This window comes from Gorilla gorilla, chromosome 10 (genome assembly GCF_029281585.2).
Source record: "Gorilla gorilla gorilla isolate KB3781 chromosome 10, NHGRI_mGorGor1-v2.1_pri, whole genome shotgun sequence".
Taxonomy (NCBI): Eukaryota; Metazoa; Chordata; class Mammalia; order Primates; family Hominidae; genus Gorilla; species Gorilla gorilla.
This window is the reverse complement of record NC_073234.2, coordinates 18,999,333-19,016,138: the sequence shown is the minus strand read 5'-3', so window position 1 is coordinate 19,016,138 and position 16,806 is coordinate 18,999,333. Positions and strand designations below refer to the sequence as shown.

The 16,806-nt window shown below is 44.2% G+C and overlaps 1 long non-coding RNA gene across 1 annotated transcript; it reads right to left on the bottom strand.

The window, feature by feature from the left end:
• Nucleotides 1–11,548: 11,548 nt before the first annotated feature.
• Nucleotides 11,549–15,055, bottom strand: LOC115936456 (uncharacterized). The gene is made up of 3 exons (XR_004071930.2): nt 15,039–15,055; nt 14,738–14,898; nt 11,549–11,865 (listed from the first exon to the last, which is right to left on the bottom strand). It is a non-coding gene; the product is annotated as an uncharacterized lncRNA (long non-coding RNA).
• Nucleotides 15,056–16,806: the final 1,751 nt, after the last annotated feature.

Here is a 16,806-nt window from a genome sequence, read left to right as displayed (position 1 = left end):
AGGAAAAGATCATTTGCGTGTGCTTCCCTTGTATCAGAGAAGAAAATCCCCAGAGGACTTTTCCACTTTGCTCCTGCATCTGTTGGGGGAACAGGAGATGGCACAAAGCCCCCACCACACCCTCCACCCCCAATTCCCTTAGTCCAGGTCCTAGGAGAAACGCCAGCACGCATGGTCCCACATTAAGCCAAGCCTCCGCCTCTCCGCCTGGCGCCTTAAAGAGCTGCTCTACCCTGCACACCCTGGCTTCTGCACCGGGCCCATTTTACATGAGTCACTCCCAAAGGAGCAGTTCCCTTCCTAATGTGCTGCTTAGGCATTTCAAGGGATTCTTTAAATCACACACTAAAAAACCCATAATGTTCTAATGTATTCGTTTGACCGTATCTCATGTAATATTCCCCTGCTGTTGTTCTCAACGTACTCTACCGATCAGAAAAGAGAGATCTGGAAAAGCCCACTCTTTCTTACTTAACACTAACACCCCTTTAACAATTTCATCTCCTCCTTTTGCTTCAGGAAACAAAAATCAGTTAGAAAGGGGCATTCCCTTTAGCTACAGACACAAACACTGCCTCTTTCTCTAGCCTTTGGCCTGGAGTCCTAAGCCCTCCCCTATGCCTCCCTCTCCAGGTGGCTGTCCTCAAAGGCCAGGTTTGCAGGGGCAAAGGAAAGTTGACTAATTGGCAAGAGGCCTTGACATGGATTCTTATACTCCAGACTTCCAGCTCATCTGTGGCCTCTCTAGCCCCACACACTGGAAACATGTAGGCTTATACGGCGAGTATGAATATAAGCGTCTTCCACATGCAAATTTGTTCTTTCTCATTTCAACTGAGGCTGAGAAAGGGCACAGAGAGAAGGAAAGCAAGAAGCAGGATCTAAAAACAGAACTACCATTTGACCCTGCAATCCCATTACTGGGTATATATCCAGAGGAATAGAAATCATGCTACCATAAAGATACGTACACATGAATGTTCACTGTAGCACTATTGACAATAGCAAAGATATGGAATCAACCTAAACGCCTATCAATGACAGATTGAATAAAGAAATATGGTATATATACACCATGGAATACTATACAGCCATAGAAAGGATGAGATCATGTCTTTTGCAGGAACATGGATGGAGCTGGAGACCATTATCCTCAGCAAATGAACTCAGGAACGGAAAACCAAATACCACATGTTCTCACTTATAAGTGGGAGCTAAATGACAAGAACACATGGACACAAAGAGGGTAACAACACACACTGGGGCCTCCTTGAGGGTGGAGGGTGGGAGGAGGGAGAGGAGCAGAAAAAATAACTATTGAATACGAGGCTTAGTACCTGGATGAGGAAATAATCTGTACAACAAACCTGTACATGTACCCCTGAGCCTAAAATAAAAGTTAAGAAAATAAAAAATTTTTAAAAAGCAAGATCAAGAAAGCAAACTGCCCAAATAACTAAGAAAACCTGGTGCCAGAAAGGTCGCTGAACTCTGAGGTCCTGGCTCCCAGCTCACAGGCTCGAATCTCTTGGTGTGTTTTGGGGCAGTGTCCTTCTGAGCAGAGAAACAGGGAAATGGTGTGGCTCATCACTCTTCACAGCCATGCCATGAAGGTCACACACAAGGCAGGAACAGCAATGGAGCAAGTGAGATGTGGGGTCAAGAACACTGGAGTTGGAGGCCCTCACTGTGGGCTCGGCCTCCATTTACGACCCGTGTGATTACATACCAGGGAAAGTCCATTGAACTTCTGTGCCTCAGTCTCCTCATTAGAAAAATACAAATATTAATGCCTCTCTCAAGAAGTGATCGGGAGGAGTCCATGGACTTAGGAGTGTGTTTTGCTTGCAACTAACAGAAAGCCCAACAGCTACACCTAAAAGAATTAGGAGTTTGTTGTTCTCACATAAGAAGTCCACAGGTAGATATTCCAAGGTTCAGAGACACCTGTTCAAAATCCATATTTTTTTCCCACATTTTAATGTCTTGGGAATCTAGCTATGTATTTTTTTCTGCATGATGTTTTTCTTAATTTTACTTTTTTAATCGACAAATTATAATTGCTCACATTCACAGGGGACATACTAATGTTTCAGTCCATATAATATACAATGATAAGATCAGGGTAACATCTCCAGCATCTCAAACATTGTGGAAGTGTCTTGAAAACAATGGCACGTTGTAGTTTAATTAGCAATACTTTATCTGTCTTAATGGTACTTAATGATATGTCTTCCAATATTCTGTTTTCAATGAAAGACAGTATGTTGTCAGGGGCTAGACTCTTTCTGTCTTTTATCTCCTCCATCCTTAGCCTGGGGATGCCTTGCCTCTCATCCTTTTGCCTTGCCTCATGATTGCAACATAGTTGCTGCACCCTCCAGCATCACAACCATATTACAGGCAGGATGAGGAGGTTAAGTAGGAAGGAGACAAAGACTTTTCTCTTCTTGAAACTTTGCCTTTTTAGTTCGGAAGAGGTGCCTTCTCTAACAACTGTCACTTACATATTACTGGGTAGAACCATGTCACATGGCCACTTCCAGAGTGCTGGGAAGTTGAGTGTTTAGACTTCCAGGCTCTCTAAAAGAGGACGATGAGGGACGAAGTCTGTGTTTGGATGCTGCTGAGCAAGCCCCTCTATTGTGTCTAACATAGTATTTAAAATACTCGGCACCATCTCTGACTCATAGCAGAGCTCAACAAAGAGTAGTCCTCTACCTCCACACGCGAGCAAAAATGCAAGTGATTTGTTTTGGGGAGGAGGTAAGCCGGCCCACAAACAACTTCGTCTCTTGGAAAACTACCACGAAAACTCTAGGAATGCAAATGAAGTTTACCCAGGAAAGCTTGATAAACACGCTTCCATCCTTTCCAATTCTGCAGAGCCATTTCCGTAGGGTCACGCACCGAAGATTCTGGCGCAAAATAAATAAACCAACTGTTTTGCTTTCCTCACAAGTGACTTGTTTTTGGTTTCCCTCCACCAAGCTAAGCCCACCTCTCACCTGTAGCCCCTGATGGCCTCCATGGGAATCACCTGCAGGCTGGGATCTGTGACCCGGACTTAGGGCTTTTCCTGAGGGCACGCTGGAGCTTGCTCAGGCATTGGGAGGGGAGCTGACATCTTTCAGCTGCAGGTATGTCCACTCCTGTACTCCTCACTGCAAATCCGTGAGCAGGGATGAGCATTCCTATTTGCCAAAACTACATCTCAGAGAAATAAGGAAAATATTTAAGGTCATCTGGTCGGTAAGTGAGGGGCTGAGTCCCCAGCCCAGGTTGTTCTGGTGCCAGTCCCCTTCCCAGTATGTCTCCTTGCCTCCAAAAGTATTGCTTTCTGTTTAACTCTCAGTTTCAGACCAAAAGAGTCAGGCATCTCCCCCAACATCAGGATCCCATAGAAAAGTCATTGTGATGATGGAAAGTGGAGGTGTTGTCATCATGGCTACCCAAAACCTCTGGTCCTCAGGAAAAAGCAGGCCCTCACTGTGTAGTTGAAGGGCACAAAGATTCCTGGCCCCTGACTCAGAGACCCCCAATCTCAGGAGACCCCGAGAGAGAGGCTAAAGGCCACTGCAAGAAAAGGCACGCAGACTTCTGGGCCACTGCTCTTTCCAGCACAGCAGGCTCCTGTTGGTTTTCTAGATCCCAATCTATAAGCAAGCCAGATCGGGAGCCACCACCACCAAGTCCCCTTGTGGATTTTCACTCATTCATGTAACGAGTATTTCTGGCACACTTACTGTGGGCACTGTTCTCAGCACTGGAAGTGCAGCAAAGAACAACCAAGATAACATCTCGGCTTTTGTGGGGTTTATAGCCTAGTGGAGAGGAAGATAACAAGTACATAAATACAGAGAAACAAGGACACAGTAGATAGGAGTGAGTTCTGAGGAGGGAATAGACAGACAGATGTCATGAAGGGTGATTGAGGAGTGCACTTTAGAATTGGGGTCAGGAAAGCGCTGTCCTAGGGGTGACATTGAAGCTGAGACCTGAAAGGATGAGAAGAAAACAGCCAGTGAAGATCGGTGGAAGCTCGGAAGCCAGGTAGGAAGACTGGTCCAGGCAAAGGGCACGCAGGGGCAAGCCCCTGAGTCAGGTATGAGCTTGGCTAAATGAGGAAGGAAAACAAGGATAGTGGGACCTGAGTTCAGTGAGCAAGGGAGAGAAGGAAGGTAAGCAACAGGTAGGAAATGCAGGCAAAGGGCAGGTCCTGCCGGGCCCTGTGGGCCAGGGAGAGGGGTTTTGACTTTGTTCTCAGTACAAAGTCACTGGAGGGTTTTAAGGTGACAAGTGCCACGCTCTCACTGTAGCTTTGAAAAGATCATTCTAAATGCTGTGAAAAGAACAGAAGAAGGGCAAGAGTAAAAGCAGAGAGATGAGTTGTCAAGCTTGGGTTTTCACGAGGCTGCTCCTGAAAGGCTGTGCAGGATGTGCAGCACTGCTCAAGCCTGGGTTTTCACGAGGCTGCTCCTGAAAGGTTGTGCAGGATGTGCACTGCTCAAGCCTGGGTTTTCATGAGGCTGCTCCTGCAAGGCTGTGCAGGATGTGCACTGCTCAAGCCTGGGTTTTCATGAGGCTGCTCCTGCAAGGTTGTGCAGGATGTGCACTGCCCAACTGCAGGAGTGCCTTGCACATAAACTGCAGTAGGAACAGCACCCTCTGAGGCTGTGCATAGTGAGTCAGGGTTTTTTGGTTCCCTTATGACGCTCAAAAATACTTACAACCCCTATGTACTCATATCAAAGGAACAAAACAGAAACCCCTTTAACATTATTTTCTACACAAAGTAAGAGAGATTACAAATCATTATGTCGAAGACTTGATCATTGGTTACGCCATGAAGTAAATACGAGAAATAATAAAATCTAAAATAATCTTGTACTTTTAATTAACTCATGTCCATTAGAAAATATATTCTATCATTTATATAATTTATATTTGGGTTTAAACTTGCACCTAATGGTGAGTACTCACAGATAAGTTGCAGCTATTCAATGGTCAATGGTATTTTGGTTTATATCATTGCCCAAACTGAATCAGGAAAGTTAAAAAAAATCTTCCTTCATTTTCTCTATTTCATTTTATTTTATTTTACATTCTGGGATACATGTGCAGAATGTGCTGGTTTGTTCTATAGGTAAATGTGTGCCATGGTGGTTTGCTGCACCTATCAACCCATCACCGCAGTTTCTTATCACATATTTGTTGAGCACCTGCTGTATGCCAGGCGCTGCTGAGTCCTAGGCAAAGGGAAAGCCAGCGTCTTTCCTGCCTTTATGACTATATGGTCTAGTGGCCAGGACAGATATAAACAAGAACAAACAAACAAAGAAGTAGTCAAACATTGTAATGTGTACTATAATAAAAAAGAACAGAGAAAATAATGAGGGGGGGTCTCATTTAGAGCATGAGGGTCAGGGTAGGCCTTCCTGATGAAGTCTCTAAAGTGGCCAAGGACCACAATAGCTGTTTGCATTCTTCCACTGCTCCCCCACCTCACTCTCTTCTCCTATTGCTCTGACAAATACTTGCCCAGGGACTCACTGTCTTACCTCGGTATCCTTCCCTCCCCACCCACACCCTCCAAGCTCAGCTTTACTCTCTGTGACCCTGAATGCAAGCAGATAAGCCTGGCATCCAGTATGTGCAATCACAGTGAGACAAGAGCCAGGGCGGCCCTGAGTCCCAGACAGAGAGCAGCACGAAAACTTGGTCTGACCCTTGTCCAGGCTCACAGTCCTGTTGTGACCTTGGGCACTGCCTCCTCTCTCCAGAAGTCTCATGTATCCATCTATCATGGAGAATAAAGCACACAGTCTTTGGAGTCCCCACATGTGTCCCCAGAGATTGACTCTGCTGCCCAGACATCCTTGGAGGGTCCCACAGCAGGCAGGCAGGCCCCCAGGCCAGCCTGGGAGCAGGGAGACAGAGGGCATGACAGAAAACGCCTAACCCTCAGGACCAACCATAGGCTCTGAGCCTGGGGCAGGGTCAGACCCCATACCAAGCTTCCAAGAAGGCATCTTTGCAAAGCCTGTGTCTGGCCCCATCTCTCTCTCCCAAGGCTTCAGAAACAAATGCTGGAGACATAATGAGGGGCATGGCGGGAACTCTGTGACTGAAGAAAGCATGTGGCTTTGGCCTCTGGGTGCTGCACTGGACTGGGCAATTTACAAAAGAAAGAGGTTTCATGGACTCACAGTTCCACATGGCTCGGGAGGCCTCACAATCATGGCAGAAAGTGAAAGTCGCATCTCACATGGTGGCAGACAAGAGAAGAGAACTTGTGCAGGGAAACTCCCCTTTATAAAACCATCAGATCTCATGAGACTTATTCACTATCATGAGAACAGCATGGGAAAGAACTGTCCCCATGATTCAATTACCTCCCACTGGGTCCCTCCCATAACACATGGGAATTGTGGGAGCTACAATTCAAGGTGAGATTTGGGTGGAGACACAGAGCCAAACCATATCAGCAGCTCAGGGGGCAGATGGGAAGGGAAACTGCTTCAGACCTGAATGAAAGGAAAAAATAAGGCACACACGTGAGCGCAGGAAAGAGGCGGTCATAACCTGGGCTCCGGATGCTATTCTGACAACACCAACCCTGTGACAATACCTCCCTCCCCAACTCTCAGTCTCCTGATTGTAAATGAGATTAGACAAGGTGACCTCTAAGCTATCACCCAGTTCTAGGATTTTTGAATTCTCAGTGAGTGCTAATTTCTACAGGTGTGGTCTTCACATCTGTGCTATGCAAGAAAGGGAGTGGGGAGAGAGACTACAGGGGTTCCAGTTTGAAAAGAAGAAAGCCTGTCAGGGCAGCAGACCCCACCCTGTCTTTCAACAGCAGTTCACTTGAGGAAGGATGACTGAGAGCTTGACGTATTTCCAGGGAATTTTTTGGACTGCAGCACAGATGTGAAGAATCCAGGGCTATGAATGATTCTTGGAGGCTGGAGGTTGGGAGCTGGGGGACAGCTGTGGTTTCACCATGTCACACCAGTGTATCCAACACCACATTTAAGAGCCACTTAAATCTGCACCAGCAGCAGACGAGATTGGGAAACTCACATTAACAATGTTATAGAGTAGGCCCAAGTCATGCTGCGCACCAACAGCAGACTGTCTTGATAGTTTTATATTTATTCTACATTTATTAAGTCTGTTACTCTCTAGCACTATGCAAGTGCTAGGAAAGAAAAGACGACTAGAATCCAACCCTTGGTCTCCAGCAGTTCCCAGCTGACCCTGGATGCGCCCAGTCAGAGCATCCACCATTAGTCCAAATGATACTTTTGTACAAATTAAGAAAGGGCCCCCCTTCTGGGAAGATGCCATCTGGGGAACGCAAAGCCTGGTGCACATTATAACAGATCATCAGTCCCCTTTCCCCTTTCAGCTGAGTACCCTGGTGTAGCCTGCAATCTATGCAGCTGACTCTGGTAATTACGGTGGGCTGCCAAACTTCAATAAATGTCTAATGTATATTTTTGTTCTAATGGGATATAGATGTTAGTAATGTCTGTCAAATGGAGCACAGACCCAAAGAGTCACATGACAGTGAAGAACCGGGTAAGCTGCCTATGAGATGAGGTGAGAAATGTAAAATCCAGCCAACTTGGTGTTTACTGCAACGTAAGAAAATGTAGCATGTGAGATATACTAGACCGTAAACTCAGAACAGAAAAATCAGCATTAAACGGAGACCAAGTGATAGTGTGGACACAGTGGATGCTTTTATAGTTGCTGTGAGACCCAGTGATACTGCAGCAGTGATTGCACTGTGATGACTCCTGACTTGTTTAATATGCTTTAGCATTTTCATGTCTTGATGTGTGCACCCAAAAAAAAAAAAAATCAGTAAACAAAAAAAAAAAAAGGTTGGGAACCATCCGTCTGGTGGTTCTAGTGAAAAAGAGGTTTATACAATAATATAACTGATACAAAAAATAATTTCTGCTCCATGATTAAGTTATTCTTGGAGATGTCACATCAATAAGAACAAGTCACTTAGCTCCACCCAGAGAGTCCAAGGAGGCCAAGTTATCACCTAAAGGAGGTGATAACGAAAGCAAATTTTGACGATTGAGTAGGAGTTCACCAAGTAGCCAGGGTGGGAAAGGGCATTATGTCAAGCAACGGGAACCAACTGGGCAGATGTGTGGAAGAAAGAACAAGTTTCGTGTACTGCACTGCAAGCCCTGATACGGACTGGAGAGGAAACCATCAGTAACAGAGTGTCACGAGGTGAGGTGAAGCCAGCTCACAAAAGAATCTTAGCGATGTGGCTCTGGTTATATTCCTTCCCCCAGATTCAAACCACCACCACCACCACCACCAACCCTGAAGAAAGGGTAAGAATTTTCCTAAGATACACGTAATGGAGCCCTCTTTGGGCTCAGCAAAATGCTACAAGCCTTAATCTTTTAGCTTGGGTGGAAAATGCATTACACTAGCTAAGTATTTGGCAGAAATACCAAGGACCAAGTTCTGCTGAGTAGAAGCCTGTATTCAGGATCAGCTACCTAGTTTGTGTGACCCAGTACAAAATGGAAATGTGGGCCTCTTAGTCAAAAGCAATTAAAAATTTCAAGATAGCAACAGCAGAGCATTAAATGAGGGCTGGGCCCATCTGAGTGCAGGCCCTTGTGTGACACACACACACAAACTTAGCCTTGTCTATAGTTGAGGGCAACCAAGAGGCCTTATTAGAGCATTTTATTGGAATTGAATTGATTTATTTGGATGAAAAAGGAAGACAGACAGAGAGAGAGAGTGAGAGGCCAACTCAAGGCAGTAAAGATATCCTTTTTGAAGCTGAACTTCCAAAGTGTTGTCCTCTCAACCTTTCCCTAATAACAAGAGGGAGCTGCAGTATAGCAGCCCTCCACAACTGTCCAATTTGTTTCAGTTCCTATGTCATTGAAAAATGCTTGCATATTTTGCATGCATTCTTCTTAATGATATATCAGTGTTTATTTTGGTATGAAAAGTATCATTAGTAAGGTGACTGGTTATGAGATAAATATACAAAAATTTACATTTCATCATGGATCAAGGGGTCAGATAGCATACTAGCTTTCATACCCCCACCTACTGAAAGTCCCATCAAATAATAGAAATTAATTGTTGAAAAAGAAATAGAGTTATATTGTTGCTGGAAATTAAGGAAGGATTCTACCTGTGGACTAGAAATATTAAGGATGATTTTTTTTTTAGAAATAGGTTTGAATTGATTTAAAAAAAAAGCACACAGAGAAGTAAAAAACAAAAAACCCTCAAGCCAAAATAAGTAGGATGAACTACACAAGGCAAGAATAGCTCTAGAGCACCCCAAGTAATGAGTGATAAAATCCATGTGGAAGAAAAAGCCTGGGACGTCAGTGTTATCAGGTGAATAGTTCAGAACCACTGGGCCAGTCAGGTCTATCCCCTCCCAGACCTCCATAAATACAGAGCAATTTGTAGATAGCCTCCCAGGCTAAAGCTGTTGTCACTGCTCTCTGAAAGGGGAGCTCTGACTCAACAAATCCTGTGAGGTGGGGCCAACAGGCAGAGTAGGACCTCAGGTGACTTGGGCTCCCAAGAAGGATGTAGTCCCCATCATCAGGGTCATGCTACACACAGACTCCACCTGTACAGGCACTTCCCCACAATCACTGGGAAGGGCAACAGTAACTGGTATAGGCAACAGGGATTTCCATCTGAGTCCTGGAAAAGCTTTGTAGTTAGGTATCACAGCCTCTGCAATAGCTAGTTTTTAAACATTTTTGAGCTCTTCCTATGGTCAGGTAATTGATGAATTTATAAGTGTTGCATTATTGAAAAGAATATAAAATCTCTGATAAGTCAAAATGTTTCTTTTATATAATTATTAGTCCGTATTTTTATTTGTATTAATTTAAATCTTCTTCAGTGCTGTCCAATAAAAATATAATGAGAACCATGTGTTATTTAGTTTTTTCTGGTATCCACCTTAAGTAAAAAGAAACTGGTAAGATTACTTTTAGTAGATTTAACTCATCTAAAATATGATATTTTCAACACGTAATCAATATTTTAAAATATTAATGAGCTATTTTACTTTATTTTTTCATACCAAGTCTTGGAAATCCAGTGTATGTTTAACACTTAGAGCACATTTCAATTTGGACTAGCCATCTCTGAATGGTCAATAACCTAGTGACCATTGGCTGTACTACGTGGCTAGTGGCTACTACATTCAACAGTGCACCTGTAAATCCTTGGTTATTTTTTATCTACTTGTGCTATCATTTTTCTTTATACATTTTGAAGCTGTACACAAAGGTTCATGAATGGACAAGAACAAAACAAAAAATTTCTTCTTTGACTATCAATTCTTTTTGGCTTTGAATGCATTTTATTTCCTATTAATATTGGCACAACTTTTTCTTGGTGCTAGCATTTCCTGGGTTAATGTGTATATATTTTTCATTAATTTATTTTGCAACTTTCCATCACTTTCTTTTTGTATGTGTCCCTTTTGAAGAACATATAACTGCATTTTGTTTTGTTACCTAGAGACTTACTATCTTTTAATGGAAATATTAACCAAATCGTATTAATTCTAAATATTGGTATATTTGGACTTACTTTTTCATATCCTTGTACTTTTTATTTGCTGTGCTTTCTTGTTGTTTCTTTTCTTTTTTTCCACTCCTTACTTTTGCTGGATTAATCAAGACTTTCGGCGTTCTGGTTCCTTTTCTTTTCTTTTGGCAGTTTAACGTTGATATATCCTATTTGTATTCTTTTAATAGTTACCTTTTTTTCAGCAGAAGAAAGCAAATAATTTCCAATGATATGTGACTGTTGGTTGATAACTATTTTAGTTTGTCCTTTTCTGTTAGTGTTACCTTTAATTTTGACTAACTTTAAGTTACACATATATTTTCTACTTGTGAAAAAACTTAAACATTACAAATGTGGTCAAATTCCTCTTTGAATACATCCCCAATACAAGTCCTTTCTCAAGAGATAACGGCTATATTTAAGTTTAAAATATATTTTCTGACTCTCCTCTCTCTCTTTCTCCCTCTGTCTCTCTCTGTATATACACACATGCACACACATATGTAGCATGTATGTGTGAATGTATGTACATATGCACATATACATATGTATGTGTGTGTTTGCGTCCATCCACCAAAAGAAATATTTTCTGTGGCTCCGTTTCTAAGAATGTATCCTGAAGAAATAGTTGAATAAGTAGGCAAGTATATATATGAAAGAATGTTTCATAACCACATTGTAAAATATTTTAAAAATTAAAACCATCCTAAATATTCATTAATAGGGGATTGATTAAACAAATCGTGGTATATCAAAATATTACATCAAAAATGATGTAATATATTCTTAAATCCATTGACATAAAAAGACGACTAGAATATATTCTCAAACTTTAAAAATTCAAGTTACAAACACACACTGACACACATACACATCATCAAAAGGATATTCACCAACATATAGCAAGACAGTGATTCCTTCCAACAGATAAGATTCCAAATGAGCTTTTACTTTCTTCTTTAATATTTTATACTGATCAAATTTTCTAAAATGAGCACATATACATGTTACACTTTTGAAAATATTTGTAAAAACATTACAAAGGTAAAAACCTTATTCCCTTCTTTCCAAAAAATCTTAAATAAAATCGATGTTCCAGGAAAACTTGTGATGTTTATCCAAAGGCTTCTCTTTCTCCCCAGCAGGTGACCTTGGATCCAGAAGACCTGTCCGCTAGTTACAGAAGCAGGTTTTTGAAAACTTCCTGGAGATGAGAGAGGATTAGCAGTATGTGCTGCACGTAGCAGAAATCTCCAGCTGTAAATATTTAAGTGTCATTTCGGGTGTTATTTATATATTTGCTCAGCTGTCTGTACTTATGTTATCTGTATCCTAGATGTGTTTTTCTATGTTTTGCCTTAGCTAATGCTCTCCTGGGAAAGAAACAGGCTGTGAAGTCCTTCGCGTAGAATGCCAAGAGAGCATGACAAGCAGTTGGACATTTGAGCAATGCTTTTGACACTCCTGATGAAGATCAATAATTATTTCAAGCACCAATTAGTGCAACTGATGTTCTTAGTGTCATTGAAAGCATGCCCGAGAACAGCTGGAAAGCTCCTATTTCTGGTGTAACATCTTTCTCATGGGAATTACACCTGAGATTGTGAGGTTCAATTCTATAGCCATTTCTTTACCCCAGGTATTGTTGCAAAAATGAGCAGGCTCAGTCATCAAGTTCCTAGTCAAATGCAGATTGAACTGAAGCTAATTCTACCTCATCAATATTTAACCTCTGGTCATTCCTCAGTCCTGCTAGAAGAGAGAAAGGTGCTGACGAGAGGCTTTTTAGCTCTATTTTTCACATGGATGAAGAAACTAAGGCCAGTTTCCATTCTCTAAGACTGTAAAAAAATCCTAGGAGGAGTTTCTCCCCATTTTTTATTGTATTTTATTGTATTTTCCTTTATTTTATTTTATTTTATTTTATGTATATATTTGGTTTTGGTAAAGACGAGGTCTCCCTGTGTTTCCCTGCCTGGTGTCGAACTCCTGGGCTCAAGCGACTCTCCTGGGCACATGGCTCTTGTGTAATCTCAGCACTTTGGTAAGCCGAGGCAGGAAGATCTCCCCATTTTAAAGATGGGGAAGCGGGCCAAGTGAGACAAGCTGTCTCTGATCTGTATGCTGAGGGCATTGTTTCCTGTCTCCAAGAATGGAGCTGTTTTTCCCAGGAATGGCTCTGTCAAGAGTCTATACACAGAGTACTTTTATTAAGGCCACATCAGGACAGCAGCTTAACCAAGCAGGGATGTCAGGGAGGCAGAAGTAGAGGTTGTCAAGGGAAATTTTGTTATCTTGCAACTCTTCTAGGCAGTGGCCAGAAATTGTTTTGAAAGACAGGCTTATGCCCAGGGGACGGAGAAATCCAAGTGTTACAGCTCCTGACCTTGAGGCTTTATGTACAACCTGAACACTAAGCTAATGTGCCATGTATCCTGGGGATGCCAACAATAACAGGTCAGGCTCCTCCATGCCATGCGTGTGTGTGTGTGTGTGTGTGTGTGTGTGTGTGTGTGTGTGGTAACCATCCTCAAAACAAAGCCACAATTACCGTGGTATTTTCTGTGACTCCACTTCGAGGGATGGTTATAGATACTGCTGCTGCATGGTAAGGCTATCAGACCGTGTGCTGGCATGCAGGAGGTCTTACAAGATCTATCCTGAACCTCCAAGTAGCAAGAGATGTAGGCCATTTCAGATAAAAGCAAGGATGCCTAAGTATTATTATTTTTACATTTCTAAAGGAGTATCTAGAACTTCCCTCACTCCTGCATCCCATGACAGATCTCTCCCATCAGATATAAAGGCAGGCAAATGGTACCAGACTGTGGACTGAATGCAGAAGCTGCTGGCACCCAGCTAGGGACAGCAGATGAGCTACAGGCCTGGCTGAGAGGCACCCGTCTCCAAATCTGGGATTTCCCTGGTCCCTCCTATTTTTCCAAGTAAGGAACTAATCTCCCAGTTTGCAGATGCAGAAAATGAGGTCTAGATATAGCAGCTGCATCCACCTGTTTGTGACACAGCCAGTGCCCAGAGCTCAAGGGAAACTACTAAGATGAGAGTTTGTGCAAGCAAGAGTTGCCCCGTGCGTTTTCACAGCGCACTCTCGGTTCGCTCTTTGGGTCACCCAACCTGACAAATAAACCTTGTTCCTCTTATGAACATAGAACAAAAATCAAAACGGGATACTTCCAGCTCATATCTCATCTCCTTCATACCATTTCCGGTCCAAGCCAAAGCCCCATTTCCCTATTCATAGATGGACTCTCAGACTTCTCCCTCGTCTTCTTCAAGTGAGTTTTGTGAAACGAGATGGAACAGATGAGGATCTTTTTAGTGGTACAGCACTGGAGGTAGGCAAGCCCATTCCTTCACAGAAAATCAGGACAAAATAAAAGCCAAAATCCAAAAGTCTCAGAATTCCAATTCTAGACCTGTGTGGTCCGATCTAGTAGCCACTAGCCATATGTGGGGCCACTGAACACTGGAGAGGTGCTCCATGCAACTGAAGAGCTGGGGTTTTTATTTCATTTCATTTTAATTAACTTAAAGACTGATCATTTTATTCTGTTATTAGAAAGCATAGGTATATATGGGGCATTTTAGGTTTGTAAATCTACTTCTCCAATCATCAATGTTATGAAATCTAAGTACAGATCGGGTATTTCCAAAGAAAATTTAGTGTCTGAACTTAGATGTGCAATACAGGTAAAATACACACCAGAGTTGGAAGACTTAGAAGGAAAAAAATGTACGGCTCATTATTAATTTTTTATATTGACACATCAATTTTAATGATATATTTTATTTAACACATATCTAAAATATATTGTGTTAAATAAAATACATCATTGAAATTACTTTCACCTATTTCTCTTTTTTTTACATGTGTAAACATGATTCCTGGGAAATTGTTAATTGCATATTCTATTTTTGTTGGTTCACTACCCCAGACGTCTAACGTTCCCAGGGATGGTGCTGCAGAGGGAATATCCTGGTCCAGAGCTTCATTCATCCCTCGCCCTCTCATGTTGCTAAAAGGTCCCTCTAGACCATTTTCCAACTTTCTCTTTCTTCAGTACTGTTTTAATATTACTAACTTCAGGGAATATCAGCTTCCCTCCACCTTTATCTCGCCGACGGCGTTACTCTCCTCTGCCTCCTGGCTTTTGAAGATCCATCTTCTGCTACGAAAAACCCTCGTCTTCACTCCCCATTCTCAATGTTTTCCTTTAACACCACCTTCTCCGGCTTTTTCTGACAATTCCTATCTCTTGAAACAGCTTCCTTGGAGGTGGAGGGGAGAGGCATCAAATCACACGCCTACTCCTTCCTGTCTGTCTCCCACCATCACCCCTTCTTGCTCCTGCTGAGTGGTTCCCACCTCTGTTCTTCCCTCCATCCCACCTTTTCTCTGTTTCACTCACCCTTTCTCGGTGCCGCAGGATCTCAGGTTGGATTTCTAGGATACAGACTCTGCATGGAGATGGAGATCAGCCTGCAAGGGGTCTACTGGGGGCCTGACCAGCTCATGCTCCCCAGACCCGGCAGGCCTCCCTGTGGCGTTCACTCTGGCAGCAGGCCCGAATGGCTAGGTTGTCTCAAGCCACCTGTGCCCAGGTTGCTGAGCTGTTCCAGGCATTCCAGGAGGTCTATGGGGAGGCGGGGGGGCTTTCCCCCATAGACCTCACTCACCTTGAGAGAGTGAGGAAAACAGGATTAGGCAGAGACTGAACTTGAACTGCGTTGCTTTCCACAGAGGCCTCGTCAGATCCCTCTGGAAGCTGTGGTGCTGGGGAGGCCCTTCGGAGTCCCCCTGAAGGAAAGCAAAGAAATGAACCTTTGGGTCCCTGGATCAACCAACTAGATCCAGGATCCTGATGCCCCCCAAGGAGTGGCAATCTTGTCTACACAACCCACCACTCAAATAATTCTCTTGAAAGCCCCCAGAGATCTCCTGATTTCCAAATCTAAACCTGTTTTCTTGGGCACCTCCTTCCTGGTGTCCCTGTAGCCCAGGCCCCCACTGAACGTCCCTCTTCTCCTGAGTTCTCTCGCTCTGCACAGTCCCGACCCTCCCACATTGTTTCTCTCATGGGATCCTTCCCCTCCTTAGACTTAGCTTCTGTCTGCAGCCCTGTTCTCTCTATCTTTTCTACCCTCTCGCTCCATCTCTTCTCTTGTCAGCCCAACTTCTTTCCAGATGATTCCAAAAATCGCATCTCTTGCCTCAGCCTCTCTCCTAAGAACCACAGGTCATTCCCACTGCATTTGCTGGATGTGTGCCCCTGGAAGAAGGTGGCCTGCTTCTCAAACCCGGCTTGCCCCACGCGAAGCTCAACCTCACATCACTCCAGGTCTCCTCCAGACTTCAGGTTTTTACCCCCTCACCCCCAGCACACTCCTCCTCCTGCACCGCGCACAGCAAGCTCTGGGGACTCCTTCGCGGCAGCTTCTGCATTCAGGTCTTCATCTCAGGGGACTGTGGCCGTCATCTCCTTCCCGCATGGCCCTGTGCGAAGCCTTTCCCAGCGGCCAGCTGCGGCATTGAGAGCACTGGTGCTCTGGGGCACAGTGGCGTGCTTCGCGTTCCCTGCCCCCCAGTAGCGGCCTCCCTGACCTAGCAACCTGGTATGTGGATAACCCGGCTCGCTGCAGTCAAGTTTCAAAAGAACATGGTTGGATAAGCACAAGGCCACCGTTGCTCTGGGAAATAACCCATAATGCAAGCCCCACTGCTAGGACAGACCCACTTAGGGACAGCTTTGCACCTCCGCTGGGTGCAGGCAGGGACAGCTGGGCCCTACCGTCTACTCTTTTTGCTCCAGATTAGGAAGAATCTTGATTCTCCCTGGGCCCAGGGAATGCAAGGCCGATGGTCCCCAGGACCCTGAGAGGGACAGGGCAGTGATGGGAGTCTCGGGGCGGAGGATGAGGGGAGGGGAGGGAGGGGGAGTGGGGAAGCTCTATGTCATCAAACCTTGTCCCTAAAGTCCCTGGGAACCCCCAGGAGCCAACCTCTCCCAGGGGCCGACCTAGGCAGGAGACAGAGGGATCTGAGAGGGCGGGTAGGGCGGGGGCTGGGGGCTGCGGAGGGCGGGAAGGTTTGAAAGCCGCTCCGCCGCCGCTCATCGAGTCCGTCCCTTCCCGCGCTCCCCGCAGGTTTCCCCCAGACAATCGCACAGTACCCCTAAC